Below are 19,046 nucleotides of genomic sequence, written 5' to 3'. Positions count from 1 at the left end.
CAAACAAATGCTTAAAGCTATATATTTGTTATTTTGATGGACGTGTAATATGTGTGTAAGCATGCATAATGGAGTTAACATGGAAAAACTGGTTTGGTTTAGTGCAAAATACTGGTAAAAATCAAGACTTGTAAAAGCACATGTGAAAAGACTATTAATAAGTAGAATGTCCAGCAGAGGGCAGTAGAAGACCACTTATTGGCTCACTTTCATTTTACATGTATATATTTAGACACTAAAAAATCCCTTACATAACAATTACTATTATAACACAATCATATTTTGTCAGTTGATCACTTCATTTGTTCTGATGCTTCACATAATTGCTAGCAACGTGGTAAATCATAGTTATTAAAGCTAGAAACATGGTAAATCACAGTAAATAGGGTAAATCATGCTAGAATCCTGGTAAATCATTCTAGAATGTGGTATATCATGGTAAATCAAGGTAAACTAAGATAAATCATGGTAAACTATGGTAAATCATACTGGAACATGGTAAATCATGAAAAATCACACTAAAATGTGGTATATCATGGTAAATCATGCTAAAACATGGTCTATTCCATCTATGATGTCAGTGGTTAAATGCTTGCTACATAAAACTTAATGTCTTTTGATGCTTAACTGCCTTGACTGCCTTGACTGCCTTAAAAGCTTGAACACCGCTAAATGCTGCTAGCAGCTTTAATTATAGTTTGTAATTTCACCTCTGTAAGTGTAATCATCGCGCTTTTCCCGAATGTGCCAAATCTGTGAAACGAGAGACTGAGGCGATAGAAATGGGGAGGTAAATCCATACCCAGAGACTAGTGCCTCCAATGTTTTTTTGTTTTTTTTGGCAAATAACCATTGCATATTTGCTTTCAGCAATTAGTGTTAAGAAAAGAAACATGGCAGAGGCGGATGGCCCCCCTTGGTATAACAACCAATCATTGAAGAGATGTAAATTATGTGATAGTTTGAACTGAACATATGGAGAGTAGTGATATAGAATATTTGATTGCAAACTAATTTATCAAACTACCAGTTGAACAGCCGCTACCAAAAAAAATCAAGACCCCAAACCAGGCTAAGATATAGACGAAAGAGCCGAACATGCTCCTTTAACAGACATGTAAAAGGACAGAAGGTGTGATTTGTTTCTTCAAGTTATAGGCTAGGACTAGGTAAGGGAAATTGTGTTTATATTGTCATGCTGCACATCATTTGCCAATTTTCAGTCTAAAAGTGATCAAGAAAAGCTATTTTAAAGCAGTTTAAAAAAAATCCTTTGGGAGGGGATTTAACCTCTACAATTTTAAGTGGCTCCATTTAAAACCCACCACTGGTTCTCTTATATATATTTTTAATTTCTCACAGCCCTTGGCCTTGTCCTGCTTGCCGCAAAGGGCTTTTCAGACTTGAAATGGTTAACCCTGGATCATTCTAAATCAGGGTAAATCTCTTTGCATGTTTCACACTGCTCAGAGTACTATATCCAGGTTTAACAGTTGATCCTGGGCATTCATAAGCTGTCATTTCACACTGCACATTAATAAACCCTGGGTTCAAGTCCTTATTTGCAGTGTCAATGTTACTGACTTGACAAACGCAGCACGACCCATTTACGTAAAGACTCTAGCATTGCTAGTCCTCATTACACATTGCTGACTAATCAAGTTTTCTGAGTGAACTTTAAACCAAAAGTTAATGTCTCAAATTGTCATGTTTTTTTCCAATTGCTGTTTGACATTTTCCCTATCATACGCAGAAACAACCGTTTATATATCTCTGGAGCAATGCTAACCACCCTTTTAAATTGTGTAAAATGCTCCTTTACTGGGGGTTAAAAGAATGACGATAACCCGGGGTTAAGTGCAGTGTGAAAATCCCTAATTTTACACAAAGCTTACTACCTTGGTTGGAAAGGTAAAGGTTTTTAATTTGCCAGTTGATTAATGAAGGGTCACCAGCAAGCAAAGCACTACAATTTGAAATGCTTCATTTTGAAAAAAAAGCTTGAGTGAGCCATGTTAAGAAATAGAAACTCATGAACACTGCAACTTCCTGATTCAATCAAATGTCACAGACAAGAAACATGAGGCAACAATTGGACGGATTGTATAAAAGCGGTTTTATTTAAGTCACGTGTCCTACAGCCAGTACTGAACCAAATCATGGACAGGGGGACGTGTAGGTGGTCTCAAACGAATCACCTGAAAAAGGAAAAGAAAAATGAACTGCTCTGGCTGGATTAACTGTTGAACACGATCCAAAGCAAGATTAGGATGAAAGCGTACTTGTCTGATAGTAGTCATAAACATTTATGACTGCTGGCTTGAGATTTTTCACTGCAAGAACCTGTTTCAACTGCAGAGTGTAACTCATGGGGACACCTTTGGGAACCTGCGAGACAGAAAGGATGAACAGCAGAGCACAGCACTCAAGATGGCAGCTAGTAATATACCAAGTCTCACCTCTTTCAGATACACTAGGACATGATCATCTTCAGTATCAATGCGCTCCACTAGCGGGGCGAACGATTGGGGTGAAGAACCAAGCTGAGGAAAAGACATTCGTTTACAGACTATAACATGCGACATCTTGGGACTTTCGAAATCTTAAACATACGAACCAGTGATGTATCTGCCGTGAAGCCAGAAAGAAGCTTAATATCAACTAGAACCATGTTAGTGCTTGCTTTTACGCCATTGTACCTGAATGAGGGTGGTGGTGGAATAAAGAGGTTTAGTCAACGGAATCAAGAACACCGCTTCCTTTTGGAAAAGTCATAAACATTAGTTGGTTTCAGGACAAAGCCAAAGCTGTTCTTACGTCACAGTGAAGTTCAACATGAGATTGGCTCCAAGTGGTTGGCAGTCTCCAGTCACCTGCGCTTCGATGCTCAGTGTTTTGGCTGCTTTAACAGGTGTTGGGATGTTGTAGAAACACACAACCTACAGTATGAGAGCAAAGCACAGTAAGATTTTGATGTGCACAACAGAAACCGAGAGAAAGTGAAGATACAGACCTGCACAGACACACAAGTGGATCCTGATGCTTTAACACTATATTTGCCAGGAACGTTCTTCAGCGGCTTCTCCTGATACAGCAGCCTGTTGTCCCGATTCACTTTGAAGTTATAAGAGTCACCTCCCACTGCTGAGGACTGTACAGTAACAGTGCTGGAGCCATCCAAGCTGAACACTTGAGCAGCGTACACAGACAGAGCATGAAGAGCCACCACCGTGTCCTAAAAACAAGCACCAGATTAAAAACTCAACCCATAAATGATTGCACTCATGTTTGGTAGTCAGAGCCACCTGGGTGGAGGAGAAGCCTCCATAGGGATTCTGCTGGGCCACGAGCCAGTTGACAATGCGGTTAGCATAGGCCAGATTAGCCGTCGTGAGAGGCTGAACAGCGAGAACTGCTAGTAGAACGTAAGAGCTGATCTCCACCGCCAGAGTATCACCAGATGTCGTCTGAGACCAATGGAGCTTAGTACCTTAGGATGAGATTGAGGGGAGAAAGTTTGACAAAGAAACGGATGAACAAACATCAAGTAAACGTAAATGTTACTGTAAATGTATTTTTTTGCATTTTCTGTATGCATGTGAAAAGCCCTTCTAGGGACGGACATTGCAAATTAGCCTTGGCTATAAATGTTGTAGTGTGGTACATGTTTATTGTTCACACGTGTGCCTATTAAATAAAATTAAATGTCGTCTAAATGGAGCTTAGTGCCTTAGGATGAGATGGAGGGGAGAACGTTTGACAAAGAAACTGATGAACAAACATCAAGAGGCTGGTAAATCTCACCATCAGAAATGGCATAGTTGTCCAAGCAAGTTAAAAGCTGTGATCGAGTGGTGGTCTCTCCAGCCAGACTGAAGGTGTAGGCCAGCAGAGCCGTGGCATAAGTGTTTCCCAGGTTCCCAACGACAGGCCTCAAGCATGACAGAGCATTAGTAATGGCAGGATCCTGAAATAAAAACCATATCAGAAAAATCCTCTGCAAGGAGCTCAAAGAACTACTGGAGACTTGTTTACCATTGTGGGGACGCCTAGTTCGAGCAGTGATGCAACAGTGTAGGCAGTCATGGTCACCTCATCACCAACTCCTCCCTAAAACATCACCATATTTGATTTAGAAGAACAGCCTCATCTCAAGTCAATTGGTTAGAGCATAGTTTAAGAAACATGTAATGCACCTTCATGTCGATGTGGTGCAGAGTTCCCTGTTGCATGAAACAGCCGTCTGAACCCTGCTTGCTGATCAACCAATCCTTTGCACTCTGCAGGACATTTGGATCAATGAAGATAAATTGCCTCGCTAGACCAAAAGACCTCATGACAAAGGCGGTCAACCTGGTCGTGAAGAAGGTTGTGACAAACTGAACTTACAAACTGCTGGTGCCACAACAGATACACAACAGTAGAACAGCGTGAAACTCACCATGTATTCGATTCATCATTACCAAATGTGCTGTATGAACCATCATTGTGTCTGTAGTTCAGTTGTCTTTGAGATCCTGATTGGGGAAAAAGCCACATGTAAATAGGTCAAGAAGGTAGTTAGTCTGATTGAGTTAATCTGAGGACAAAACCAGTTTGGAATTTAGTCTCCAACATATGTAAAGTGGATTTGGTCATCCATACCTTTCTGAAGGTAGCCTGTGGCAGTCTCTCGGATGGCTGCGGTGAGTTGCTCCGTGACTTCCAGGTACATCAGGATGTAAATATTGGGGGCAAGAACAATCATATTCTGTTCTCCACAGCCATACGGCATCTTTAATAACCTATCCAGATTCTTCAGCGCACGACCCATAATGTCCCCTACAAGGATGTAAAGCATTAAACCCACATCAGAAACCGTTATTCTACCAACCTTCACATGTCAGTTTCCACTCAATTAAATGTTTTACCAAGGACTGAAACAGAGCATCTGGCTGATCCTTGAACCACATTTTTTGGAAGTGTCAGAGTCACGTCTTCAGAAAGAACTTTTCCTGCAGACCGAAAAGAATGGATCAGCATTGAGCGCTAGGCTAAAATTTTGCTGTACAGGGAGAATTTATTGGGGAATCATTGAGTGCTAACAAACCCTTTGGACACAGTAACCAACTCTGGGTGTTTGTCCTTTCAACTCCTTCAGGCTATAAAAGCAATAAAACACAACATCAGTAGCAGCATGATCTCCATGATCAAACTCCAGAAAGCTAGTTAACACTTACCAGGACAAGTAGACTTCGAGTGACTATGTCAGTGCGTCCTCTCGTCGGCACAGTCACTACTTCAGTGCCACATCGAGACCGGGATGCTTCAGCTGAAGCATTGACAGTCACATTGACAGTTCCTGTAGTGAAAAGTGTATATTGGGTGTTGCTCACTTCCTGTCTAATTTAGAGAGGCAGTCCAAAACTGACCTAGAACAGAAGCTGAGAGAACCCATTTGAAGGTCTTTCTCCCATTGGCACAAAGACAGGATGAATACGAATCAGTATAGGGTTTAAGAGTGAAGGCCGTGGATGAATCTGGAGTTACTTTAACCTGCCAATGAAACAGAGCACATGGAGCAAAGACACATGACCTTCTATACACATATATATATATATTGATATGAAAATAAACCATTGCAGACCATGATGCACTTGGACAGATAGCTGAAGACTGTGGCCTTCAGATCAAAAGACTCCCCACGGACGATGGAGTACGGCAGGGAGAGCTCCAGGAAGAAGGGCTGGAAGACCGTCAGCAGAGCAGAGGGAGCCAGACCGAAACCTTTTGAGGACAGGCAGAACGCCTCCGTCTCCCATGTGGTGATGGTGTCAGGAACAGTGAGGGGAACTTGTGTGGATCCAGTGTCTCTAAAAGACAGCACAAGAGAAATTAAGAGGAACAGAAGTAAAAACGGTGATTAAGTAGTTTTAGGAGTTCACTAACCCCACTTGAGCAAGCTGCCAGAGCCATGTTTCTGGAAAGTAAGTCCTGATGGTCACTTCTGAAGAGGGATTGTCACCTCCAGCACTTTCTGCTTCTGGAAGAGCCATTTCAGCAGGAGCCATTTCAGCCATAGCTACAGGAGGACCATTGAAATTCATCACTGAAAGAGACAAGCAATTTCACCCATTTACTCTGAACGGTATTCGTGTCTGCAGAATAAGCATTATTCAAAACTGCCCCTCTTGTTGCAATTATGTAATTTTAACACAAATTTGTCCATCCACAAAGTAAGCGGAATAACCTCCTACAACAAGGCAAGTTCACCTGGTCATTCAGAATAGTTTATGTAAAGAACTGTCCATCTGCATAGACCTACTTTCTGGAAATCTACGATACAGCGGGCACGGAGGGGCTTGTACAGCAAGATTTGTAGCGATCTTCATTCCCAGGCTCTGTCATAGTAACAAGTCAAAACAAGACCAATTTAAAGTCAATGACTCCATACTGTTCAGTGACTACATGATCATTTATGGTTTTCTACCTTGAAAGTTGTGTAGGCTTGATTTGTAGGAGCAGTGTAGGCAGAATCTATATGAAAAGCTAGACGGGGTCGAAAACCTAGACACTCTGGTTCATCCTGAACGCTGGATGGGTAACCTGATAGTGATCGCACCGGGAGCAAGTCAAACACCTAGGACCATAAAACAGTGTTGGTTTGTCACATGTTTATTTAACTAAATGCATTAATGTTTGGCATGTTATGGTCACAGAGTTAATGTTAGGTGATAAGTGTATACAAACTGCTATAATTATAACATGATAGCATAGGTTTGTCTAATTGAACCATTAGCATTATTCGTTTCAAAGCCAAACCTTAATGTCAATCAAGACCAACAAGATCTGCAGATGGCTACCATTTTAGCACTCAGACGTCTTCCTGGCTCCAAGATCCAGACGCTCTGATCTACAGCACTGATGCCACACAGAGATCCTGCTTCAGCAGAGACGGTCAGAACATTTCCCTCAGCAGGAACAGCCGTAGCAGAAGAGAACTGTAGAGACACCTGGAACAATGACCAATAAGCTGTAGGACACATCATCATACCCCACTTGAAGGCAAAAGATGCTAGTGCACATCATACTTGGTTTTGGAAATGCGTTTGTCTCAAACGATGCACTACCAACAACAACATTCTCACTGGGCAGAACGGAGTAAACCAGAATCTGCACTACTGGAGACATATTGACACTGACAGACAGTTGGAACGACACAGAGCCGCTGGTGACTGTATTAGAAGCCCTCGCTTTGACCGTCTGAAATCCATGGAGGACGATCAATCCTCTGGACAAGACCTGACAAAGAGAACAAATGGGTGCATTAAACAGGCGAGAGCAAGGTTTATAAAAAAACTAAACCCTGATGTCCACTCACCATATAGATGATGTCAACGCTGTAGTCCCCAGACTCTCCAACAAAAGAATACTTTACAGTCACTGGAAACGAAGCACCAAATTTGAGTGGCTGCTCAAGCTTCACTATAGTCAGTTCACTAGATGGGTTGCTGGAAGAATCAGGTTGGAGAAGCTGAACAACCCTGGTATCTGTAGTGAAGTATGGCGATTTGTAACCATTAAAAACCGCTGGAGTCGCACTTGCCTGGGGAACAACAGATGGAATCAGTTTCATGTGAGAGATTGGGAGGAGAAGCCCATTTCACAAAACAGAGCAAATCGTACCACTAGATTCAGAGCAGCTTTAGGAAGACTAGCAGTGCAGAGGGAGAACGAGGCCAGTCCGTTCTGGTTTGTAGTCAGATCCATCAGCAGTTTGTTGGGCCAGCTGTTACCATCCAGGAGATAAACCACTTTGTTTGCAATTGGAGTCCCATCAAAACGAGACACTGATATCTGTTGGGATTCAAGGTTAGTAAAGGCAACCAATGTGAAGGCTTCTGCTACAAGGAATAAACTTTTACTTGCCTTTCCTTTAATTGTTGATCCAGGTTCAAAATAATCCGGGAGGTCCACAAACGTGACCTTGCCAACTTCAAACGTAATGGACACTGTTGCAGATTTGGACATCAATACATCTGGGGAAAAAACAAAAACACTGAATAAACGAGTCAACTTCCTCCATACACATGCAATTGGTTAAGATCAGCCAATAGCTCACCTGTTCCCTCCTCAGTGACATTCACATTTACAAGAAGAGTATCTTTCATACTATTTTCAAATTTGGTGTTGAAAAAGACTGATGTATCGACGGTAAGGGAGGCACAGCCAGTGGTATTCATCTGGTAGCAGAACAAAGTCACATTTAAGTCAAGCACAAGCAGAAGAAAAACCCTCCACTGTGAGGCAGGAGTCAAACCTTTGCAGTTTTATCCAGGCAAAGACGGGTCAAATCAGGAACCACAACATATGAAAACGGCTCACGACATACTTCCAACAAGGCTTGGCCAGGTACAGGTTGGCCATATGTGTATCTGGGAAACGTCACAAGGAACAAAATCAAGAACGGACCAACCACAAGACGAGAAAATATCTGTAGGTTTCACTCACTTGGCACAAGCCTCAACTTTCAGTCCCACATCTGCAACACTGTACATCTGTGGTGCGTTTACAGTCACATCAAACTTGGGCAAAACTAAGCCAGAAAAAAAAATCCTGTAAGATCTCAGATCTGTCGTTGAACTGTTGCACATTATATACACAATATTCATAACAGCTTACCGTATTTTTTCACCTCAAAAACTTGGGAGGTCATTTGTTCACCAATAAAAGCCTTTAGTGTGTACATCCCTATCTGAGCCTCTGGGTTTAACTCGTGAGAAAGCTGTAATATCCACCCCGTTGAGGAAATGTTTGTCCACTGACCAATTCGGTTATTATTATTGTCCTATTAAAACAATGAACCGCTCAGAGAAACTGCAAACAAAGCAAGTGCAAAAAAAAAAAAAAAAACATTGGCTCGATTGCATTGCAAAATCCTCACCTCCACCACCACCAGACTGTACTGCAAGACACAAAGATAGGAATGTTGAGCATTTCAAAAGAACACACTGACGCAGCAATTATTAAATGAAAATCAAATTGATTTACATGTTAAATTCAAAACTACACATGTAAACAACATGCAATGTTCATGGTCAGGCCTTACCATCTGATCAAGAGGCAAAAACTTGCTATCCATGGTGACAACTCGGAAATTCACTGCAAAAAAAGCAACAAATGCTCACAATTATTGCATAATGCACATGAAGGCGATCAGAAAGTGTAGCGTAATGGACTTTCTACACTTCTAATATTCAACCAAGGGTCATTCACAGCTCACCAGTTTGTCCTGGATTGTAGATGGGTTTGTCTGTTTGGATGAAGGTCAAAGGCAGGTAACGTCTGAACATGACTTTCCTCTCTTCAGTCGCTCTGAAGACCTTCCCTTGAACTTCTACCTTCAGCGTCTGCACAGATTCTTTATCTACTCGAGGAGCCTGTAGAGAAACCCAGTTAAACCAGGAAAAAGAAAAAAAAAGAAACCCACTTGCATCTAATGGCATACCTGGAAACAAAAGCAGCGGTGAAATGGCTTTGAAGAAACCTGCTGCATAAGTTGAGTCATCCCATTTTCCTCATCAAGCAGAGAAACTGTCATTGTGAGACTCTCTTGGGGTTTCAGAAGACTAGCACACAATTTGGCATCAGATCCAGTTTCAATCACTGCAGGGAACGTCACCATGAATAACCTGTGTAAACATCATGAAGTTTAGGTTCAGGGACCAAATGGAATCAGGTCAGAACATTTACATGTTGGTTGAACATCCACAGAAAGTGTCTGCCACAGGGTTGCCAAGTCTATGGGCAGTTGGGGTGGTATTTGAGCTGCACAATTTAAAAAACAAAAGTTTGATTAATGAAACAAGTGAAGTATTTATGAATCAAGCTTTTTGAATGAATATTTTGAATGATTCAATGGCATTGTACACCACAAGGTGATGACGAATGTTAAAATCAAAACAATCATTTGAAGTGACAATTTCATACCTATACATGACAACTGGTCTCTGGCTCAGCAGTACCAATGCAGATTCAAAAGTTCCGTTTGATTGTCAAAGGTTTAATTAATAGTCAAATCTTTGTAATTTAGGAATAAGGCTGTGTGGGGGTTTAAATCAAGATCATAATCTCTTAACAATTCATCGTGCAGCTCTAGGTTTTATGTTGAAACTCCAAATTTAAAGGGGACATATCATTAAAATCTGCATTTTTTCCTGTTTAATATGCATCTACCAACCCAGAAAACATGAAGTGACCCAGTAACTTTGTTTTGGGAAGCCTTTCTCTGCAAACATGAAAAAAAAGCAGACCAGATTTCACACCCCTTCTGACGTAGGATCCCCTATCTTAGATTACCACTTATGTTATAATGTTTCCACCCACGGCACCGCCATCTGGTTGCTGCATAGATTAGCACTGAACTATTTGACCAAACCAAATGTCACAGCGGTCTTATAAAGACCTCAGAGACTGTCAACCTGTGTAAAAAAGTTAAACATGATGGTATATGCAAGTCAATGAGATGAATCAATGTAACTCCACAACTACATAAATGGATCCACTAATCATTCAGAAACTTCCAGGGGTGTCTAAAAGTTGAACCACTTCCTGAGACTCTGTAAGGCTGCACTCGCTACTGGTTATTTCTGAGATTTTGGATGAGTGAGATGCGTGTTTTGTTATTGCCAGTATCCGAATCTAATGTAAAGGATCTGCCATTCGGAAAAAAAGCCTAAAGGATCAGAATAGAGGCGGAGCAGCAGCTCATTTGCATTTAAAGGGACAAAAAAGGCACGTTTTTGCTCACACCCATAAAGAGGCAAATTTGTCAAGCTATAATAAATAATCTGTGGGGTATGTTGAGCTGAAATTTCACAAAAGTGTATGGTTTCCTCCCAAGAATGTGTCAATTACATCTTTTGAAAAGGGGCATAATGAACTGAACTGGCAACACTGGACTGCCATGGTAAAACAAATAAGCACAAAACAATACATTTATGAACTCAATGAACATCATTTGACCACTAGATGGCCACAAAGTACAAAATGAACAATGAACTTTTAACATTGGTTAAATCCTTGGGGATTCATTTTGTCATCTTTAAAACTGCATCAGCATAAACATTAGTCTACTTTGGTTCACTTCAAAGTCCACGGTACTCACGGCCTTTTCTGTCCATCCACAGCAAAGAGGAAGAGGGCTAAAATGAGCCATTTCCAAACACAAATCTCCCTCACAGCCATGAAGAGCAATCATCCAAGACTAGACAGAAATCAAGAGTCTCTTTCAAAAACCCTGCAGCACTTCTGTTGAGATCCACACTGCTCTACAGTTTAACTCTAAATCAGCTGCACTGATGCCAGCGTTATTTAAACGCTCTTAATAATTCAGAACAGGTTGATTTAGCATCACAGGCAATCTGGACGTCTTTAGGGCGGAGCCCCGGTAATTAATCACAGGGATGCCATCTCTGAAACACATGCTCTTAGAGTAGGCTACATTTACACAACAACGTACTAAAAACCGGAAAGATGTTTTTTTTTTACAGACGACAACATTGTCAAAAAGATGCCGGTTCAGATGGATCCGCGAAAACAGCTAAAAACTCTGTATGCACCGTCAGAGGTTGTCAAGTCCCGAAGAGACCTTCTTTAAGTGAGTTAGGTCATTACTGTCATTTATACAGCAGTCAGGTCCGGCCCGATAATTGATACATTTCTGATTGAACAATATGGGATTCCATAAGTGGGGATATAAGGGAACTTCATGGCAGAACATTTTTATTGGCTTGTATTCTATTCGTCTGTATGTGTACCTAGTTGAGGGGCCGTTGCAAGTTGTCCTTTGTGTACTTGTAGCACTGGTAGGTGTGCTAAATGTGTTGCTGGTGAGTTCTGATCCATTTTAAAATATTCACTCTGATTTCTGTCAAGGCAGCTCAACAGCCACAGAGGGGACAGGCTAAAGAGAAAACTACACACAGATCCAGCCGTACAGGAGGACCTCCAAATAAAGAGGAGGATGGTGGACCTTCTGGAGGAGTCGGAGAGGCGTAACACAGAAAGGCTAAACTTACAGAGAACATAGCCACCACCATTACCAACAGCATCCATGAGGGGTTTTCACTACTGAGGCATAATGTTCAAGCCGCAGCCTCATGTTAGTCCAATGGTATTTGAAACCAGCCATTTTCCCTCGGCTATGGTAGACACTTTAGTTTATTGTAATTTTAATTCCATTGTTGGGGCAGATACATATATAAAAGTGGCAATATGTTGCCATTTGTTGATTGTTGTTCTTTAAGTTATTGTTGACTCAGTTATAAGAGGGCACACTGTGGCATGAGTTTAAGTTTGACATGACCACTTATTTAATGTCTTCCAATTTATATATTTACATATGTAAGACTGATGAATCTGGGTGTCATGTGTCCTGTTGAGAAGTCTACCTGTTTTGTTGCAATTAGTTTTTTACATTGTGATTATTGGAGGGTGCACTTTTTGACACTAAATGCAATGTTTATATTCGTCAAGCATGTTTATAGCAGATAAAATGCAATATGTTGTAAGCAACCAGGGATATTTATGTTTATTAGATACTTGCATCGAAAAGTATGAAACCTGTATGTTGCCCATGTACAACCGATTGCAAACCGATTCAATAGTAGATACTGTACTATTAACATATTCTTTCATCAGGAAAGGCAGTAGCGGGTAGGCAAGATCACTCAAAAGGAAAATGGGTATCGCCTCCTCGTCATCCAGAATCTTCTTCTCCAGTGCAGGGATCTTTCCGGTCTTAAAATATGGATTTAGCTTGGAATTGGTGAAGACATGCGTGTCATGAACAGTCCCTGGTCATTTTATGACATCATCCATAAATCTGCATTTGTAGTCACATACAGTTTGCACATTCAGGGAATCTCTTCCCGTCCGGTTCAGGTAATCCATTGAGTTGACAGATGGCTGCTTTATTTCGTTGTGGGTGCCATATACGGCTCCTAAACACTGAGGCATACCATGAGCGTGTTCAAATGCGGACACTAACTCGTGGGCTTCGGGCACAGTGAGAGGCAGCTTTATATATTTTGGACCTAGGTGAACAGAGATGGCACTGCATGTTTGCCTGACAATAACAAACAGTCTGCCGTGAAAATATAAAGGCATTGGCGTTTTTTGAAGTCTCCCCTCATCACTTAAGCAGTACAGCGTGCACACCTAATTAAGGACTCCAACTGGTGATCTCATGTTGGTCTATATTTAGTTGCGCTCATATTTATTCTGTTAGTCACACCAGTGTGTGTGGATTTGGACTGAGTCTTGAGCAAACCATGAGTTTTTAGTTCTAACACACTCTTCTTTAAAAGGGGAAAGGATACTTAAATGAGGCTAAGTTTGATACTTGCATGTCTCACCCATTTTAATAAAACTGTCCCTATGCAATTTGAGGCTCAAGTTGATGTTTGCTGATGTAAACAGACCTGGGGCCTGTACCATGAAGCCGGTTTAGGTGGCTAGCCAGCTTAGTGTCCGCCAACCCTGGGTTTTAGGTACCATGAAAGTAGCTCGGCTTTAATCGGTGTTCGTTGCCATGGTATCTTACGCTGCACGGCTAACCTGCTCCGGGGCAGGTTAAGTTCTGGATTCGAGATCTCAGACTGAAGTTTGACCAATCAGCTGTGAGCAAAGAAACATATAGGTGACGTAACTAATTCCCAGTGTCTGTTGCAATGGCTTTACATTTTCTTCCAAATCCTGTGGACATCTCAGCGCAAATTGTTACGAGCACATCGTAGAGAAAGAGTTTTTAGCCAGACAAAATCCCCTTGCCTTTCCTGATAGTTTGTATGAAAGATACAGATTTTCTGCGGAAGGAATATCTTATCTTTGCGAACTTCTTGAGCCGCACATAAATAATTTAACACGTCGAATTCATTACTGTACCGCAAATGGTATTGTGTTGCGTTTTTTTGCAAGTGGTACATACTTGCACGATCGGGGTTTGTGGAACTATTCGCAAGGTGGTCCTCGCTCTGCATGAGTAATAGTTTCATTAATAATGTTCCCCGGACATATATCGACTATGTCCATAAAAGAGGGCTTTTATAAAATTGTGGGTAAGATATATTGATAGGGTGACATCACATGAACAATTATTTTATATATAAAAAAAAGCTAATTTCACAAATGTACTACAGTACTACATGTTAAGAATTATTTTAAATTGCCTATGTTTTATTATTATTCGGTTAATCTTATGAATTCCCTAGAGTCATTGAAAAAATAGCCTGCACACATGTTGCAATCTCCACTTCTCTAGAACATTAGGCAGATTATGTTAATAGAAAGTCCTTTCACCCTTAATGTTCAGGTAGAGATAATGTGAACATGTGAAATTATTATTTTCTGTGAGATGAATCTTTAAATTAATAGTAACATTAACAGATATAACAATGGTCTACTTTCTGTGAGTCTGTGTTGTGTCAGCACTTTGAGGAAAGCAAGTTAAATTTGGTACAGTACAACACTGTTAATTTGCAACCTACAAAATAACCATCATGATGACCCACAGACAGGGCCACTTGACCACCCAGCTGGTGCCGGTGTAGATGCAATCACCATACAATATTACACTTAATAAAAGCACATTGAAACTGCAGATAGGTCTCAAACTTTTTATTGGTTTTGTGGGATGGGGGGAGAAAGAGACAAGATAAAGTTGCATTAATAAATAGTCATGCTAAAGTGTTACTTGGTTAAATAAGTGCACATACTGAGATCAGTTTAATCCAGCTGTTTGATCTCCAATTTATTTAGGCTAATCAACTCACAAAAAGTTCCTTGACAAACACCTGTAATTTACGTCAATGGTTTTAAATCCTTAACTTGTTCACATTTCCTCTGAAGCCTGTTGAGGTAGAGGCTTCAGTTTCTGGGACAGGTTGTGAAAAATCCTACAATAAAAGAGATGTGTTAGGGCCAGTTCCTGTTTTATGCCACATTCAAATGTTTGCCTTAATAAAAAGGCCAGTGCATTCACCTCAGCAACTGTCCCAGAACACAGAGTGTCTTCATCATCTCCTCCACCCTAATAAATAAAAGTAGGCCAATAGAAAGCATAACTGTTATAAAGCAGGTTATGTTTCTGGTGTTCTGTCTGCTGCATACTGACCTCTGTGTGGGAGACTGTGTGTGTGTGTGTGTGTGTGCTGGCTACAGGGACACTGCATTTCCCTCGACTGCAGAACATACAATCAGCCATATCTAAAACTTTAATTAGTAATGTATCGCACACGTACCCAGTGTTACTTGCTTAGAGGAGCCAGCACAGGGTCAGATTGTAGCACCTGCAATCCCATCCATAATCGGCCGTCCCTTATTCCTATCAGAGCAACTCAGTGTAGTCTGGAGGAGTGTCCCTCCACCGGTTTTCTGAATTTCACTCGTTTTTCTAGAACTAGAAGTGTTTGTGATCAAATGTTTACAAAAATAATAAAAGGTTATGTGTAACTTACTACTTTGAATTATATTTTTAATTGTCTTTATCTGCTGCCAAGAACGTTTGGAGTTGCATCTAAAAATCAATGAATATTAATCTTTATTAGTAGCTGCACATTTTTATATGTTATAAAAATATAGGCTATATTTCACACACACATACATTCATAGCCTATAGCCTACATAATTTTACATGAATATAGAACGTATTTGTTTAGCTAACGCAAACAGCAATCTTTCTCCAACTGTCTTCTCTTGCTTTGGCAGCAGAGACCGTATTGTTTCGAGCTTGTAATACATATTTAAATTCATCGTAATTCTGAATGATTATCTCTTGCTCCTCCGCGGAAAAAATATATCGCTCTCGCTCTCTCCATATCGAACGCGATTGGTTGTTCGGTGCCAACGTCACTTTGGTATGTGCACGCGCTCGTGGATTAATCATAACTTAAGATCAAAGCCTGAGTTGACAGAGAAAGTTGATGAGCTGCGTCATGGTACCAATAAAGCCTGATTGCATCGGTTTGGTTTTGTCAACTCAAAACTAATCCTGTAACCCCGAGTTTGTTCAGCTACCTTCATGGTACAGGCCCCTGGTTATATCTGTGTGTTAGCATCATTTAGGATGAGAGTTGTAGTTTTCAGGGGATGGCTCAAGGACCTTTGTTGGGAGAGTGAGTTTGCTGAATTATTCATTAAATGTGAACAATTTGTGTGTCTGATTGGTCAAGACACTACATTAAAGAAAATAAAAAGATTTGTGTTTGATCCCTTTTATGTTGCGGCTTAAAACGAGCTGGCCGTAACCATGATGAAATTTATAAGTATCATCGGCATAACAGTGGAAACTAGTTTCATGTTTACCAAGATGTAGCAAATATATTGAAAATATAAGTGGGGGACTTCCGGTTTGAGCATGTAGCGAACAGACGTGTGAGAAGTGGCTCCCGAATTACTTTTTTATTTTCTACCTCATTTTTTCGGCATAAAGTTAGGTGCACCTTAAGTTGATTACGCGTACGTTAAGCATAACTTTACACAACTAAATGAGACCAAAGAGACGTGACCGAGGCCAAAAAACGACCGAGATGGACGAAGATGCCACAAGTGAAGACAACATGGCTACACAAACTAGCCCAAGCTCGGAGTTACCTGCTGATCTTGCTAAGCTTCACTCGGTGCTTATATCCGACCTTGCACAGCAAACGGACTCCCTCCTGAAAAAAGCACTCGGCGATGCATTGGCACCAATTTCGGCATCCCTGGAACTGGTAAAATCGTCGCTTGATTCCCACGAAGAACGTATCCATGACATGGAGGAAGGGATATATACGACCACAATATACGACCACAGCGACAGGATTGAGGCGATCGAAACAACATGCACCGCACTTCTAGCTGAAAACGAGAGGCTCAAAAACAAAGTGGACGATTTGGAAAATCGCTCCCGTAGGTCCAATCTGCGAGTGGTCGGTATCCCGGAGCATATGGAGGGGCCGGACACAGTTAAGTTCATGACTGAATTTTTCGAAGAAGTCCTGGGTAAGGAATTCTTCCCACATCCCCTCATTATTTCCCGCGCTCACCGAGTGGGACCCAAGCCGACCGCTGAACCCGGCGCTAGCTCCAAACGGCCGAGGATATTCCTCGTTCTCTTCCACGACTTCCAAAACAAGCACCGCATAATAACGAGGAAACGAGTGCAGCTGTTCTTCAGGGGACATAAGGTATTTTTCCACGAGGATGTCAGCGCGGAACTCGGCAAGAAACAAGCTGCTTTTAAAGAAGTGAAATCCCTCCTGTATAAAAAGAACGTCAGGTTCGCTCTTATCTATCCCGCCCGGCTCCGCGTCCTTCATGACGGACAGACGTTGATTTTCGAGACTCCGGAGAAAGCCAGAGAGTTTTACGAGCTTCATTGGGGAAAGTAGCCTAAATGATGCTGGAGCACAGAATATTTATGAGAAGATGAAAGTAAGCCTAACTTTCAGCTTAAATACTTTGATTCCTTGGGACTATTTGTTTTCGTACATGTTTAAGTTTAAGGTACAATAATAATGCAGTGGCCTCTGTGATTTAAATATACAACAGTGTGTTTTTTTTCTTTTTAAGCATAGCAGCAGGGTTGTTTTAGTTAGTGTGGCTTTCACACATAATTGGCATATGACCATTTCACAGACTGGTCAATTTAATAAGGTAAATTAAATGAGCTGGATACATAACTAGGTCAGTCACTTCGAATTATTTTACATACTTTTATCAGTCCAATTGTGCTCTGTGTATTTGCACAGATGCAAATCAGGGATATATCATATTACTTTCAAATTTATTTATTTAGTTTGGTCCCTTTTTTCTTTACTATCAAAGTGAGCTGAACAGATAATTATGGTAGAACACAAATCACTTACTAAGAAAGGAGCCATCCTCAGGTTAGGATAGGAGTTATAGACAACGTTAGATGTCTTGGAAGTTTTTCCGTTTGGGAATTCCTGCGGTTTTCTTCGTTTGGGGAAGAAGATCTAGGTTTTGGGGTGTTCAATGTTTTTATTTTATGTTTATTTTATTTTTGTTTTTTTCTATTTCCACTTAAGTTTCATGAGAACTGGGGAACATTTTATTTACATGGCAAAACCTTATCTTTTGAGGATGCACATAGCTATGTTAATCTGTATTTTTAGTTCATTATTATTACTATTTTATTTTACCTCTACACAACTGCACGCAGTGCGTGTTGACATCACTTATGACCACAAATGTACTTCCATAATGTGGTTCAGGCTAATCATAAACATTTTGGATGTCTCCTATGATAAGTAACGCGGGTGGTACAAGCCCAGGAGGGGGAGCTGCAGTTAGGTTTTTATCCTGGAATGTTAAGGGGATGAACGGTCCTGTGAAACGTTCTAGGATTTTTTCCCATCTTAAACAATTGAAAACTGATGTTTTGTTTTTGCAGGAGACACATTTACGGTTAGAAGATCACACCAGACTCCGTAAATTATGGGTTAATCATATCTTCCATTCCAAATTTAATAACAGATCGCGAGGGGTGGCAATTTTGATTAATAAACGAACTCAATTCTCACTAAATGCAATTATTGCAGACCCCAATGGTCGATATGTCATTGTATCGGGCCTCCTATTTCAAACACCCGTTATTTTGGTAAATGTGTATGCCCCTAACTGGGACGATACTGAATTTGCCAATAAGCTTCTGTCATCTCTCCCTAATTTAGATACACATAGACTGATCCTCGCCGGAGATCTTAATTGTACAATTAACCCATTGCTCGATAAATCTAGCCCTAAAACTACCTCACCTTCTGCAATGTCGAGGGTCTTTTCAGACTTCATGAGACAAAATGGCTGTGTAGATCCATGGAGGTTTCAAAATCCAACCTCCAAACAATTCTCTTTCTTTTCTCATGTCCATCATTCTTTCTCAAGGATAGATTACTTTTTTATAGATAGCTCGCTCATCCCTGCAGTGAAATCAGTTGAATACTTGGCCATCATCATTTCAGATCATGCACCACTTATCTTAGACCTTTCTTTCACTTTGAATG

General features: G+C 40.8%; 1 pseudogene across 1 annotated transcript; it reads right to left on the bottom strand.

The window, feature by feature from the left end:
- Positions 1–2,094: 2,094 nt before the first annotated feature.
- LOC307000098 (pregnancy zone protein-like) lies at positions 2,095–11,338 on the bottom strand (annotated as a pseudogene). Its single transcript has 34 exons — positions 11,147–11,338; positions 9,488–9,671; positions 9,263–9,419; positions 9,089–9,141; positions 8,924–8,944; positions 8,662–8,827; positions 8,491–8,575; positions 8,300–8,414; positions 8,102–8,222; positions 7,909–8,018; positions 7,666–7,836; positions 7,361–7,585; positions 7,071–7,281; positions 6,843–6,992; positions 6,470–6,619; positions 6,305–6,380; positions 5,929–6,088; positions 5,627–5,852; positions 5,412–5,535; positions 5,220–5,341; positions 5,090–5,141; positions 4,911–4,994; positions 4,645–4,821; positions 4,442–4,517; positions 4,197–4,353; positions 4,036–4,110; positions 3,805–3,967; positions 3,306–3,490; positions 3,014–3,235; positions 2,818–2,939; positions 2,618–2,699; positions 2,460–2,543; positions 2,283–2,388; positions 2,095–2,198 (listed from the first exon to the last, which is right to left on the bottom strand). The product of its transcript is annotated as a pregnancy zone protein-like (transcript).
- Positions 11,339–19,046: the final 7,708 nt, after the last annotated feature.

This window comes from Phoxinus phoxinus (genome assembly GCF_949152265.1).
Source record: "Phoxinus phoxinus genome assembly, chromosome: 1".
In the NCBI taxonomy this organism is placed as follows: Eukaryota; Metazoa; Chordata; class Actinopteri; order Cypriniformes; family Leuciscidae; genus Phoxinus; species Phoxinus phoxinus.
This window is presented reverse-complemented; position numbering and strand designations above follow the sequence as displayed.